Source organism: Peromyscus leucopus, chromosome 10 (assembly GCF_004664715.2).
Source record: "Peromyscus leucopus breed LL Stock chromosome 10, UCI_PerLeu_2.1, whole genome shotgun sequence".
Taxonomy (NCBI): Eukaryota; Metazoa; Chordata; class Mammalia; order Rodentia; family Cricetidae; genus Peromyscus; species Peromyscus leucopus.
Window position 1 is genome coordinate 81,652,081 of NC_051071.1, and position 13,068 is coordinate 81,665,148.

Sequence of the window (13,068 nt, forward strand, 5' to 3'; positions counted from 1 at the left end):
TTCTTCCAACAAGGCCACACCCATTCCAACAAAGCTGAACCTTCTAATTGTGCCACTCCCCGAGAGATTATTGGGATCAATTACATTCAAACTACCACAAGGTGATTTGAGGCACCTGGCAAATAAGTAATTAAATTTTCTAGGGCAAGTAGGATGGGTCATGAAGTCAAGGTTCCATAATCATAATTCTTTGTCTCTAAACATATAAACAAGACTTCGGTTGGCAGGGATCTACTCATCAAATTTAGAAAATCAAATTCAACTTTTTGATTATTTTGAGAGGATCTTACTATGCAGTCCAAACTCACCTTGAACTCAAGACCTCCTTCCCTGACCTTTTGAATAATGAGACTACAAATGTGTACCACAACTGTGCTTGGCTTAAGTTCTACACCAAATATTGCCAAGTAGAGTGATTTGAAGGCTCTAGAGAAGGCTGTGTGCCACACCAACTCCAGTGTCGTCCGTGTGACATGAACAACTATGTCAATAATAGTGGACGGGAGATACATGTCCCACGGGACTAAGCTCCCTGGAGGTCCCTGGCAGAGTGCCCGTGTTATGCCTCCTTCTCAAAGGAGACGTGCTTCACAGATCATGAGCTCTCTGGGCTATGGGTTCTGTATAACTGCTTTTCTGATAATGTTCTAATTAATCTATAAAACACAGCCAAAATTAATGAATGCTTGGGTTGTGAACTGTGGAGGAAAGGGGAAGCTGGACATGGACCTTATTTAGATATAGCAGAATGAACTATTCCTTAAAGACCTCAAGCCTCAAGCCGCTAGATAATAGAAAGTATAATAGTTCAGGCACTTCTAGGGAATGAACACTCACCCACTAGGAATCCCAACTAAAGTGATTTATGGCAGAAAACATCATCTCATAGGAGGCAGATGGTGGGCCCCTCTGTTGAAGAAGTTCAGCATGGAAAACTTAAGGACTACAGTAGAACCCCTTCCCCTTACAGGTGTAAAAGTATAAGTGTCCATATTCCAGCAGGTAAAAAGATTTTATATTAGAAGAGATATATGGTAAAGAACTGAAGAAAGACTTAGGGAGGATCTGCAGCATCCAAATTGGCTAAATGGGTCATGAGAACCAGAAAAGTAAAAATGAATAATAAACTAGCGAGCAGCTGAGATAAAGATGAAGGACACAGTTGCAAGAAGCCTACACAAGTCTAGGAACTGTACTAAGTTTAAAAAACACAGACTGCTCTTTGGGTCATAAAGTTCTTGTGAGTGAAGGGATATGTCTAGCGCCGATTAGTAACTGTGTGCTTGATGTTTTTTAAAGATGATGTAATTGAATTATTGCCAAGTTCTTGTTGTTCCTTGTATGACTTGATAGTTTTCTTTTCTGTATATAAACTACTGATTTGCAGAAGTAAAACTGCAGCAGATTCAAACCACTTTTGAGTGTGTTGTCTGTCTGTCAGTCGCCGAATCCTTGCCTTCCTGACTACCCAAGCCCTGATTCTCCTATGGTAGTGGTACTCCCGGTGGGCCAGTCCGTGGCAGCTGTGTAAGTTCCACGGTCCTTTTTAGGTGGCAATATCCCACCAAAATCAATGCTAATCCATAACTCCTTGGTCCAGAGGGGCTTCATGAGCAAAATGCCTTTCTTTGGGGGTCTTAAAGAGATTTTGGTTTTCTTAGAGTATGTTTTTCTGGCAAGACATAAATTTTGATATGCCCGATTATTAATCAAGTCTGATTCAAGAATATCAGGCCTGTGTGAAAAAACTATCTGATGATAATCACTGTAGGTAATACCTGATACAACAGAATCTGGTTATGGATGCTTTTGAATAATGAGTAGTGGCCCTACAGATGTGCAAACTGAATGTTAAGTATTGCTTAAGAAGTAGGCAACCAGCTCAGCAAATTCTCTGACAATGTGTTTATGGTTTTCAGTAGAATGAGTTGAGAATCAGCTGGCTATTATGCCCTTAGCTTCTGCAGCATTGGGCAGAGCCAGTAGATGGTGGTCTTAAGTTACAAGTTGCTCATAGCCTAACCCTGTCAGCATGGGAAATGAACATAGCACTTCACATGCCCAAATCCTCTTTTCTATTTATCACATGCTATAAACTGGAAGGAGCTAGCATAGGAGTGCTTTCTGAACCAGTATGTTAATTGTTTTCTAGAATCACACATTGCTTTTGAAAACATAAAATTCATTACTGTACTTTGAAGTTATGCAGTGCCTTTACCAAATTCTATACAAATGCTTTTATTGCTTGTCTTCTCTCTAAAGATGAAATAAATTTTTAATGTCTGAGTTAGGAGGCTGCTTATTGGGATTCTGAAAAAACAAGACCAACTCTATGCTGCAATGCCCAAATATGTCTACTTAGCATCCTCTATTGTTAAATGTACTTTAGAGATTCAGTGGCAGTAGTATCACAATGCCTTGTAATTATGCATACTGGCTAGAATTAAAGCCTTTGGAAATTAATTTTGAGTTGAAATATTAAATTAAGTAGAATGTTTTATCATAATGGCATAATTTAAAACTAACTAAAAATAGCATTAATAATAATCATGATCACTCTCGTTTCATTAAAAGAAGAGATTTAGCACTAAATTATTAAATGATCAAATTTACGGTACCCAAGTTAGTAAAGATTTTGTAGTAGTGTAAATCATATGACATGATTTCTGTCCAGTGACTATAGCAAATTAGTCACTATAGTAAATTTTCAAAGGTGTTAATAATATAAACACTTCAGTGTAGGAAGCTTTGGTAGAATGATACATCCTTAGACCTTCAGATATTACATTATTTTTTATCTCAGCAGTGTCTCATGTAACTGCAGTGGATGAAAGCAGAGACGGACAATTACACCTTGAACAATAGAAAATGGTAGACCTTTTACTTCCCTAAGCCCACAAGTCATGGGCCAAGCTAGCTGCTTCCCAGCTTCAGCCTTCCTGTGCTGCTAACTCAACAACCTTCTGGGTTTACTCTGAAATCACTCTGTGTTCTAAGCAGCATATATGTTCGTTGCTGAAAAAAAAAACTGTTTGAGATTAATTTATTTTTATTTTAGGTGTGGGTGTTTGCCTGCATGTGCACCATATGTATGCAGTGCCCACAGAGGCCAGAAGGGACGTTGGAGCCACCAGGTCAGTGCTGGGAATCAAACCCGGGTCCTCTGGAAGAGCAGCCAGTTCTCATAATGGCTGTGCCATCTCTCCAGCCCTGTTTCTCATTTCTTTTTTTTTTTTTTTTAAAGAAGAGGTGAATTTTTTTTTAAGATTTATTTATTTGTTATGTATACAGTGTTCTGCCTGCATGTGTCCATGCAGGCCAGAAGAGGGCGCTAGATCTCATTACAGATGGTTGTGAGCCACCATGTGGTTGCTGGGAATTGAACTCAGGACCTTTGGAAGAGCAGCCAGTGCTCTTAACCGCTGAGCCATCTCTCCAGCCCGTTTCTCATTTCTTTATTAATTCTCAGATGAATTCAACTTGAGAAAATTCTACAAATCAAAAGACCAAGAAACAGAAAATAACACCTTGAAACTTATTTGAAGTCATCTTTATATCTTTATAAAATGTTATAGATATTTTATATATACATGCATACATATATATATGTACACTATTTTTCATAATTGAATTATCTGCAATTCACTGGATCTGAAAAGCAAATAACTACCAATCTCTTGAGCCTTGAAGGAAGCACTGGTGATCAGGGGAAAGGGAGTAGTTTTGTGTGTTCTGTGTTTCTTTTCTTTCTTTTTTTTTCATTTTTCTTTATTAAGAAATTTTCTACTCACTCCACATACTATCCACAAACCCCCCTCCTCTCTCCTCCCACCCCCCAGCCCTCTTTCCCAAACCACCCTGCAACCCCACATTCCCCAAATTGAGGTCTTCCATGGGGAGTCAGCAGAGCCCAGCACCGGAGCCTAGGCAGGTCCAAGCCCCTTCCCACTGCACCAAGGCTGTGCAAGGCTGTGCACACCACAGACACCGGATTCCAGAAGCCTGCCCATAGACCAGGGACAGATCCCGATCTCCCTGCCTTGCTGCCCCCCAAACAGTTTGAGCCAAACACCCATCTTCCATATCCAGAGGGCCTAGTCCAGTTCCATGGGGGCTCCACAGCCACCAGTCCACAGTTCATGGGCTTCCACTAGTGTGGCCGGTCATCTCTGCATGTCTTCCCATCATGATCTTGACGTCCCTTTTCTTCAGTATCTCTCCTCTCTCTCATCAGTTGAATTCCTGGAGCTCAGTCTGGTGCCTGGTCGTGGATCTCTGTATCTGCATCCATCTGTCACTGGACAAAGGCTCTATGATGTTGCTCTGTGTTTCTTAAGGAAAGTTTTAAGTAATAGACATTTTAATGTACGGGTGTACTATAGACTTGCACTTAGTGTTGCTGAATGGTTCCTCCCATAGACATGATTTTTAGTATCTGATATGTATTTCAAAAGGTTATCAGAGCTGAGAATATGCAAAGTCACATAAGATTACAACTGATTGGTACAGGAGTAAAAAATGGCATTGCTTGGGCCAAGCATGGTGGCTCATGTCTTTAATCTCAGGACTCTGGAGGCAAGACTGGCAGATCCTCTGTGAGTTCAAGACCAGCCTGGTCTACAAAGTAAGTTCCAGGCTAGCCAGAGCCACATAGTGAGACCTGGTATTGAACACACACACACACACACACACACACACACACACACACACACACACACACACGGATTAAACGTGATGTGGTGAAAAACCCAGGAAGTATGTTCTTCCCAGAGCTGAAGGGTATCAGAAACAAAGTGTCATTTATATATCATGTTTATGAAAATGTTTCCCATGCTGTGTGACTGAAACAACATATCAGCATATCTATAGTCTCAGACTCAAGTTTTATATGTTTGGAGAAGCTATCAATTCAAGACCTGGACTATCCCTTTTTAAGGCACGTGCCATTCTGAAATATTTAACTGGACTCCAGAGTTAAACAGACATCTAAAAACAGCGATAGACTCATTAGTATTGTTTGAGTAACTCCTTTGGCTTTTATGTAACTCGGGAAATGGGAAATCATAACATCGTAAATAGTATTAATCTGAATCCATCGATGTAGCCAGAGCAATTTTAGGCCAATCATTTCTCATTAGGCTGATGTTAGTAAAATTTCTTATTCAGATAAGGTTTTTTTTCTTTTCATTTTTCTTCTTTTGAGTAGTCAGTAGCCAATGAAGTGTAATAAGTTCAGCAAATTGGGGCTGAGGTGTCTCAGGCTGGCTTTATTCTCGGCTGTAAATTACAGTGGCTTTGTAACTGCTTAACACAGCTCTTGAATCAAAAAATGTCACCTCTGATTTTTTTTTTTCTATTCAGGCTGAATGATTGGCGTTAAGGGTGGGGGCCCGGGAGCTTAGGGGGGTTGGGGGTGGGGGTGGGGGTGGGGAGACAGAGTAAGTGAAGACCCAACCTCCTGTAATTCAAGATTAAAGCCACTTGCTCAGATTGTCAAATTGATTTATATTTTAACTGCTGATCATTTGAAGAGGTAACTAAATAGAATCTTAATAAGCTAGCATCTTCTTGCATCATTTTTTTCATTGCAAATTATAATTTGGTAATTTTAAAAAATTAAAATTCTGTTCTGCATATCTTCTATTGACATGGAGTTGGACTCTGGATTTTATTTTGTTTTTCAGCCTCAAAACAGTAAGGTATGACTGAAATTGCCTGTTCCTGAAACTTCAAATCTACCCACAGGAGAGCCAGTGGCTGCTGTGAGAAGCACTGTTGTGAGCACTGGCCTTCTGTAAATGGACATGAGGGTTACTCAGTGGATGGTGGGGTGGAAAGAGCACACCCCAAGTGCTCTCAACAGGTCGGCAAATGAGGGTTCTGTGCTATTTTCCTACAGCCCTCATTGACGGTTCCTGACAGAAAGACGCAGATTCGATTTCTTAGATGGGATTAGCGGAAAACAGGAAAGGGATTAATGCATGCAGTACCAAAGATGAAATAGTGCTCTGTATAGAGACATTTCACACTTGGTTGAGTTCATGAGTGGGACATTGGTGCTGGAACAATAACTGCCATGTTGTAGGGGAAGAATTATTATGCAAGGTCAGCAGCATTTGAAGACTGAATGAAGAAGAGATATCAAAAGATATTTGGAAACTATTTCTTAAATAAGGGGTTCAAGTTTTAATAAAATATTTAAAGAAATATACAGATTTTCTATGACAATTTAGTAGCTGTTTTTTAAGTTAGTGAAAGTATGCCTATGTATGCAATCGTAATGTCCATCATTATATTGGCCTTCTATGGAAGCTATAGACAAAACACACTGGTGTATGTGTTTTCATTTTATTCTTGTGTATATGACACAATACTCAGTACTGAAACAGTACTCACAAAATGCTAATAGTGAAATTTAAAGCTCAAGAAAATTCATTATGCATTATTTCAAAATTACTAACCAATACATATACTTTTCTTTTTCTTTTTTCCTTTTTGGTTTTTCAAGACAGGGTTTCTCTGTGTAGTTTTGCGCCTTTCCTGGAACTCACTTTGTAGACCAGTGTGACCTCGAGCTCACAGAGATCCACCTGCCTCTGTCTCCCGAGTGCTGGGATTAAAGGTGTGCACCACCACTGCCCGGCAGTTTTCAAACAAAATAATTTGAATTTTAAAAAGACACAAACAGAAAAACTAACATGAAAACATCCATAAGCCTAGTTCGTTGGTGTAAAGTTGTTACTATTTTGACATCTATACTTTTGACAACTTTTCTCTATGAAATATTAAAAGGTAGTACAGTTTTCATGGGGACCTCGGCTTTTACTATTCTTATGTCCTTTTGCGTGTGGCGCTGGGGACTGAACACAAGGTGTTCAGTGTTCTTCAGTGATATTTTTAATGCCTATGTAATGCTCCTCTGCATATTTCCCAAGGTGTCTGAGAAATCTTACATGAGGGATTGTCGTCTGTTGATGGTAATTCACATTACCAGAGTGGTTTTGGCCATGCCCTTTGGACACATCTGGAGAAATGGAATTCTGATGCCTTTGATGGCCGTTCCCAGAGGCGTCCTCTGGAAAGGTCACCCGGCTGATTCCTAGCACAGTGTCTGCTTTGCATTCCCTCCCAGCTATGATTATGAAGCTTTTCTGTCCTCTGTTTATGCAGTTTTTCAGCATTAACTGAAGACAGTTGAAAAATCTCTTGAAAGGATTTCAAAGGCACAATAATTCTAGCAGTCATTTCGAGACTAAAATAAGTGGGTTGTTTAGTGCCATGTTCTACGCCAAGTCCAAAACTAATAGTTACTATTTACTGAGTATTGATCATGTCCTGGTGGTTAAGTTTGCTTGATGTCAATTATTTCATTTTTTTAATCCTTAAAATTACCCAACACAAACATATCAAGCCAATCAACTGTCTCACCTATTCAGAGGGCCTGATCCAGTTGGGGGCTCTCAGCCTTTCGTTCATAGTTCATGTGTCTCCATTCATTTGGCTATTTGTCCCTGTGCTTTATCCAACCTTGGTTTCAACAATTCTCACTCATATAAACCCTCCTCTTTCTCGCTAATTAGACTCCCGGAGCTCCACCCGGGGCCTGGCCATGGATCTCTGCATCCAGATCCCTCAGTTGTTGGATGGGGTTTCTAGCACAACTATTAGGATGTTTGGCCATCCCATCACCAGAGAAGGTCAATTCAGGCTGTCTCTCAACCATTGCCAGCAGTCTATTGTGGGGGTATCTTTGTGGATTTCTGTGGTCCTCTCTAGCACTTTGCTTCTTCCTATTCTCATGTGGTCTTCATTTACCATGGTTTCCTATTCCTTGTTCTCCCTCTCTGTTCTTGATCCAGCTGGGATCTCCCGCTCCCACAAGCTCTCTTTCCCTCGACCCTCGCCCTTCATTACTTCCACTCTTGTCCAGGCTGTTCATGTAGATCTCAGCCATTTCTCCTTCATTGGGTGATCCCTATGTCTTTCTTGGGGTCCTGTTTTCCAGGTAGCCTCACTGGTGATGTGAGTAGCAGTCCAGTCATCCTTGTTCCACATCTAGTATCCTCCTATGAGTGAGTACATACCATATTTGTCTTTCTGAGTCTGGGTTACCTCACTCAGGATGAGCTGGCTGTCTGAAACCTGGGTCTTATGCAGGGACACTTGGCTCAGTCTGGGAGGAGGGGACTGGACCTGCCTGGACTGAGTCTACCAGGTTGATCTCAGTCCTCGGGGGAGGCTTTGCCCTGGAGGAGGTGGGAATGGGGGGTGGGCTGGGGGGAAGGGGAGGGGGGCAGGAGGGGAGAGAACAAGGGAATCCGTGGCTGATATGTAGAACTGAATGGTATTGTAAAATAAAATAAAAGGGGAAAAAAAAGAAAAAAATTACTCAACACAATATATTTAAATGCCCCATTTTTTTTTAAAAGATGAGAAACCTGTGATTTAGACAGTTTGTTAAAATTGCTCAGAGCTGCACAAACAGTTGGTAGGGAGCTGAGATTAGAATCCTGTACGGTCTCATTCAAGCAATCACCCTTTAGGGATCTGAAGCTTGTGGTTCTGAAAACCCTACATGGTACGACCCAACATGAGGCTCGAGTCTGCTCGCAATAGCAGCCATTTATCCCACCGTGTTGTGACTGGGTATTGTGATTGACAGCATCTTCTTGGATAGGCTATGGGGTTTTGCCACCTGGTCCTGGGGTAGTAAACAGTTGGTGTCTCATTCTTCAAGCACTAGGCATCAGAAGTTGCTGCGTGGGCTGAGGAGGCAGCCACACCTTAGTGCCCAAGGCTCTTTGGGGGTAGACAGACCACATACTCTCTTCTCCAAGAGGCAGTTACCTTTCTTGGTACCTATTTGGTGTAGTGATATGATACTGGAAGCAGAGGGAAGAGGCTTTTGTCTAGGCTCATTTCTCCAGTGACACAGTTGTGGGGAGGGCTGGGCTCAGGACATGGAAATAAGAACTTCTGTAGACAATTTTCAGATCCATATTTACTGGGAGCCTCAGGAGAAGGGTGAGCACACACTGTACTGAGACACTGAGACATGAAGCACAAACAATTGCTCTGTAAGGTCACAAAGGGTCCTGAGGTGGTGATCAAATGCACACTGTGCTTCTGCCCTGCTCATTTGAATCTCCTTCCTTCCCCGCTCATCTCCTTCTGCCCCCTGCTCATCAGCAGGCTAAAGAGAGGATGCATCTCACACTTGAGCTTGGGGCTTTTTGGCACCAAGCTTGATTGTCTCGGTTTCCTCTTGGCAGATTCCAATTGTTAGAGAAATGAAACTCGTTTGAAAACAGTAGGGCCTGGCATGCTTTCTCCCTGGCATTGCCCAGGACTCCGGGAACAGTTGTGGATTGGCTGTGTGGCATTTGTCTAGGTTGGGTTTGATCTTAGTCTCACATCCCATATGGCCAGAAATAATAAGCTTTAAAGTTCTGTGCACTTGAGAATGTGAGGGTGGAGGTCAGAGGAGAAAGAGGCTGCTGCACACAGAGTCTACGGAGTTTTAGAGGAGAAGTAAGATTTAAAGAAGATAAGCAACTGAGAACGAACGGTCTTGCATTTGCATGGCAGTTGGATAAAAATGGAAAGGACTACAAAACAATTTTATCATAAATGGAGAAGAAAATAAAATAACTCCATTTCTAGTAGCATTCGTGCCAGTATAATTGAAGTCTCAGTATTTCAGGTTTGCTTTATAGGAGTCTACATGGCACCCTAGAAAGAGCCTACCAGATAAATAATGTATTATACTTGGTGATTCTGATGAGAGAGGTTCTAATGAACATGCTGTAAAGAGCACAGTAAAAAAAAAATGCTGTTTAGACTTGTAAAAATAACTTGGTCAGGAACCCTATACACCCAATGCTGCACCTGAAAACTGGAACTCAGAGATATTACTCAAGATAACCAGACATAGGTCTAGACCCCATGACATCCACTGGACAGTACATAAGCAGACACGAAGAGCAATGGTCTGCTCTGCACATCTGGAGAAATGCCACCTTGATGTGTCCTGTGGCTGGAGAGTCTCCCTAGGATCCTAACCTTTGACTCAAAGACTTCTGTTAGAGACTGGACCTGACCTTCAGCCAACATGTCACACAGGTGAGCAGCCTCGGGGAGATAGGCTTAGGACCATAAGTAGGAATTTAGAGTGTGAACCTTGTGTGATGACCCTCAGCATAATAAAACAGAACTCTTCTTATACTAACTACACCATGTAACTACCTTCTTGCTTACAATACATGTTTATAGGTATTTACATTCAATTTTATTTGGGGGGATTTAAATTTTTATTTTATTTTTAATATATTTTAATTAAAATGTAACTATATCATTTCCCTTCTTCCCTTTCCTCTTTCCTCCCTTTGGTCCCTCCCATGTTCCTACCTCACTCCCTCTATAATTAATAACTTCTTTTTCTTTGATTATTGTTACTCAAACACACACAAACACACACACACAGACACACTCACACATATACATACCCACTCATACACACACACGCAGACACACTCACACACACACATACCCACTCATATACACACACTCACACATACACACACACTCACACATACACATACCCACACATACACAGACACACAGACACACACAGACACACAGACACACACACACACACACATACACACACATACACACACACACACACACAGCTACAATCCAGTGAGTCTGTTTTTGATGTTTGTGTATGTATGATTTTAGGGCTGACCACTTTATATTGGATAGCCTAGGAAGGGCACATTCCTGGGAAAGACTAATTCTCCCTCTCAGCAATCATTAGGTCCCTGTAGTTCTTTGTTTAGGGTTGGACCCTGTGAGATTTTCCTCTTTCTGCATTAGAATGACTATTGATATTGCCATGATTTAGGTCTTATTTAGGCAGCCTTTCCTAGGAGACAGAGTCTCACAGCATATTTCCTAGTTCTCTGGTTCTCAGAATCATTCAGTTTCTTCTACCTCCATGATCCCTGAGTTTTAGGTGCATGAGTTGTGTTCTAGATGTTTCCATTAGGGCTTTGCATGCCACAATCAGCTTCTCTCTCCATTGGGTCAGCTGTGATCCTTTGTAATGGTCGCCATTTGCTGTGAAGAGAAGCTGCTTTGATGAGGAGGCAGGGCTACACTTATCCATAGATATAAGTATTAAATTATGGAAGTACGCTAGTCTAACCAAGTGGCAACAGTTGTCCTTTATGGTTCATGGCCTCTCTAGCCCTAGGTAGTTGGTTAGGTTTCTAGTCCCAGGCATGATTTCCTCCCACTGAGTGGGCCTTAAGTTCCATTAGATTGCTGTTGATTATGGCCAATGAATGAGTACCACTATTGCACCCTTAGAGATGTCTTAACATGGTGGTCATTGTGGCTCATAGTTCTCACAGCTGGATAGGACTGTTGATTGTTTCCTCCCTTGGAAGCTTGCATGGTATTTTCTAGTCCTGTGGAAGCTAGACCACAGGAAGAAGGGTTTCAGGCTAGATCCAGCTGGAATCATCCAAGTCCCGTGTCCTAAGTGTTCAATCCCTTCAGCAATAGGGACTTAACTTTCAGTCTTGGAGAGGCAACCAAGGACAATAGCAATAGCCTAGTTTGTCTTGGACTATGTAACTAGGAGTCACTTGGGCTACTCCAAGCAACAGCTCTAATGAAGTTTCTCATGACTGATGCTGGGGGTTATGTTAGTCTGCGGCTCTTGTGGGGACCATTGTCAACCCAAGGGCACTTTGTTTAAGTAAATATAAAATAATACGGTTTCTTTGAGTCTTTATCAAACAACTTTGGTGTTATTTATCCCTTCTACCTTTCTTTTTATTCTGCATTGACCTCCCTCTCCCCTTCCCAATTAAAGGCCTCTTTTCCACTTTTTTTTCCTTTTCCTGCTTAGTACCACCTATATCCTGTTATTCCCCTCTCAAGCTCCCCTACCATGGTCCCTTTATAGTTTCCTGGTTTTGACAGTTACTCTGTTGTATATTTACTTCTGAGGTTTGGAAGCTAGGAACCACAGGTGAGAGAGAACATGCAGCATTTGACGTTCTGGTTCTAGGTTATTTCACCCAATATGTTCTCTACAAGTTTCATCAATTCGCCTGCACATTTCATGATTTCATTTTTCTTTACAGATGAATATTTCACTGTGCATATGAACCACACATCTTTCATTATCCATCATCAACTACAGGACATTTAGGTCATTCCCATTTCCTAGTTATTGTAAATAGAACAGAACAGTATCAAACACACTTGGGATTTACCCCAAGCTTATAAATATTAATGCTAGCATTGGTTTCTAAGTAAAGCTATACTGCTATTTAATTATGCAATTAAAATCTTCCTCTTCCCTCAGTCTTCATAGCACCACGTGAGAAGAGAGAAAAGTCAGCAGCAAGAGCTTGGAACATAGAACACAATTCAGAGCCACAAAAGGCATACCTATTCCAGACTTTTGTATTTTAGACCAGAAATAACCACTAAGCCTCATGTAAATGTCCTTTGTTGACTTGACCTGGCCTCTTGTTTCTCTGACATCAACCCCTTCTCTCAGAAACTCCAAGAAGCAAACCCCAGGCATTTTCCCTTTACTGATTTAGATAATTAAAGATGGTACTGCACAGAGAAGTGCTACTGAAAACTCTTTGGTGGCTCCTGAAGTTAAATTCAATCATCACCCATCACGTTGAACCCGACTTGTGACCTTATGGACAGGACCATCTTCTTCAATTACTCCAGGTTAAACAGAAGCTAAAGCAGAGTGGGAAAACTAGGGGTAGAGCTGGTTACATCTAACAGTTTCCCGTCTGTGCTTCAGTTCTTCACGTGGGATCGTGTATAAAGAACCCCGTTGAGTGAGGATTAAACCCATTCCGATTATTGATGCTTTTTAACTTTACAGATGTCGCAGGCATTCCTTCAAACCGGAGCACGGTTTTTCCAGATGGGAATTAGAAAGTAAGATTCAACAAAGGCTGCTTCTCTGCTACTCAATACAAAAGAATATTATAGTAGCGCTCTTGTTTCTGCTAATCCATTCAT